Consider the following 2,985-nt stretch of genomic DNA (forward strand, 5'->3'; position numbering starts at 1 on the left):
GGATTCAAACTACAATTGAGATGCCACTCATGAAAACATGATGCCTTTAAAGAGCTTGTAATGTGCAAATTGGCTGTTCAGGGCAGCTGTGATGGATTTCTTTAGCCCATATCTGGTGTAAAACATGATGTTTTGATTCAGTGTGTAGAAACACCTGATGGGAGGGGGTGGAGAAGACAGAGGCAGACTCTGCTTGGTGCCTGGTCTGTGACTCACTTGAACTCTAGCCTGGCTTTCCAAGCCTCCCTTTCTTAATTCATCTGACATCAGATCTGTCCCGTCTCACCCCTCTCTAACCTGTTGACCAACTTTGAGCCTTTGCAGGGTTGGGAGTATGAAGGCAATTATGTTTCTACATGTATCCTGAGAAGCCACAGCCTGGCAGGGGATCCCCTTAACCCCTGCAGATGGGATGTCCACGAGCTCCCTTCATTAAATATTGGGTTCCTCTGGCTGGTGGTGACTGTGCAGCATCCAAATCCCAGTATCTTGTACATGCTGTGGCACAAATAGATCTTGAGGAAGCTAAAACTCAGCAGACTGAGACCATTGACTTTTTTTTTTTTTTGAAAACCCAAGTGTTTTTGTTTAGTGCCATTGTAGGGTTCTCTTCCATGCTGTCAATTTTTGCCCCCAAGCAGTGAAAGAAAACAATGAGGAGGAACTACTATTATGCATTGAATGTAACTCAAGGATGCTGGACTGTGTTGGGTTTCTCACAGTTTATCCTGCTGTGTAAATGTCAAGACAAGCCTGTGGTATTTGTCTTTCAGAGCTGGAGTCGATGATCCTTTGATGTTCTGTTGCAAGAGTGTTGCTGATGGCTTTAGATTACATTATCTGATGCTGCAGGTCTCCCTAATGGAGGGTTTACTGTTAATGCTCAGAATCTGCTCCCTCCTCTGCCTCCTTAAAGTTCTGGCAGACTACCCGGCCATTGCACAGAAGAGGAGAAAACCTGTTTCTCATATAAATATTGGGGTTGGGGGGGGTGTTGGACAATTTTTGGTTACTGATCTAGTGAGCAAAACTTTTGCGTGGGATAAAAGACACAAAGTTGCTGTTGAATTTCTATGGGAATTCACCAAGTTGGTCACATAAATTCAGTGTTTGCTCCTGCTGCTTTTTAGGGAGAATGTACTTCTGTGCTTGTTCACACAAAACGAGTTGAAGCTCACTCTTCTTTTTACTGCCATTTACCTTTTAGCCACTCCTAAGTATCGTGGGTCATGGCCGTGCAGGTAGGGCACTCTGCCGTAAATGCTGAAGGCTTTTATGTTGCTGTGCAGTGTGTGCGAAGGCTGTAGCTCGCCAAATGAGGGATACCATAAGAACAAAATGTCCATTAAATGGACTGTTTGACTTACTGTGGTAAAATGTGTGTTATATCAGTCTTAAAGACACTGGGCGTAGTTATTAAAATCAGCTTTATTACAGCTTGTATGGTTAGGCTGTAACAGTTTACGGGAACTGTTATTGCATATAGAGGATCAATTTGGTTCATAGCTGTACGACAGTGCCAATAGCAATATTCCCTTTGAACTATAGGATGAAAAATATAGAACACATTGCTTATTTGTTCAGGGGGCTGACTGCTGCACCCCAGCTCTGTGTAATTTTGAGTACTTAATCTCAGTAGCTAAAAGCTGATTCATTACTTGCTAAAGTCTCAAGCAGAAGCTAGTGGACTGGATCATTCATGCTGATTTAAAGAGAGGGGCATAATTACAGCCCCTAGTCTTAGAGCTTGCCAGAGGCTGTCTCCCCAGCCACGTCGAGCTCCAGGAGTTTCTAGCACCTACTTTGTCAGGCAGCGCTTCATGTACCTGGGATGGCCTTTTTTGAAATTGTTCTGATGGTCTGAGCTTGACGTGTGTCTAGGATGTAAATCTTCACACAAGGAACATGTGTGGGAGGAGGAGAGCCTTCTGCGAGGAGGTGGATAGTCAAGTGTCCAGTGGGAAGTGTCTTGGGAAGATGCTGATCCAGGGTTTGCACTAGGCGCATCCCAATCAGTAGTGGTACCATACAGGGTAATAGTTTCAGGGTTGAAGGGTGTAGCCTGGGATCGCTGTGTGGAGGAAAAAAAGGTTGTCAGCCTTTTGGCAAGCAGATAATTCAAAAGTACAAGAGATACAGAAAATTTGCTCCCTGGTGTCTCTTTCCTGACATGAATTAACTTGTTGAGATGCCGCAGCAAGGTAAGCGCAACATTTCTACAGGGTTTTTTCTGTTTTAGCCATTTCCTTTTGACTTGTAATTCCTTGATGCTATGAAATAAAAACTTCCTTGTCAAAAACTTTCTGGCAGTTATAAGGGTTGTTTCAGAGTTAAGGGGGTTTTCTTGCGCAGAGAATTGCTTGCCTTTTGTGTACTGTGCTTCATCTCATCAGCTGCCATTTTTTGTGGTGCTTAGAGCATCTAAGCTACCATGGCCATATCCTCTGTGGTTGTGGAGTCTTGAAGCCTGTGTTTACCAGTGGGTTAGATGTGGTGTAGGAACAGCTTTGAGTAAGTGCAGTGCTTGGTGCACTAGACAGAGACCTGCACTTGACCTGAACCTCTTCTCCCTGAAGCCATGATGACACTGCTGCCAGAGTGAAGAGAATTCTGTCCATTTCTTATTTAATCAGCTGTTTCAGGGAGAAAAAAGACATTTGGACTACAGTGGGGTAAGTACAGGACTCTGGTTTCTATATTTCCATAGGTTTGGGGCGGGGGGGTGAGGGGGGTGGTGTAGAAAAAGCTATGCCTTGCTGGGAAAAAGACTTTCCTCCACAGATCCTTAAGGGACACTTGCACAACATAAAATACATAAAGTATTTTGGCTGTGGTGCCAGCAGTTGGCAAGGTTGTCATTTCACAATGGGGAAGGCTTTGGCAATGCTGAATTAAAATGCTGCTGTTCTCCACCTCTTTTTTCCTCCTCACTTGTGCTGGTCCAGCTATTTGTGATTCCATGTGGCACATTGGATTAGAAAAACT

This window comes from Buteo buteo, chromosome 17, assembly GCF_964188355.1.
Source record: "Buteo buteo chromosome 17, bButBut1.hap1.1, whole genome shotgun sequence".
Taxonomy (NCBI): domain Eukaryota; kingdom Metazoa; phylum Chordata; class Aves; order Accipitriformes; family Accipitridae; genus Buteo; species Buteo buteo.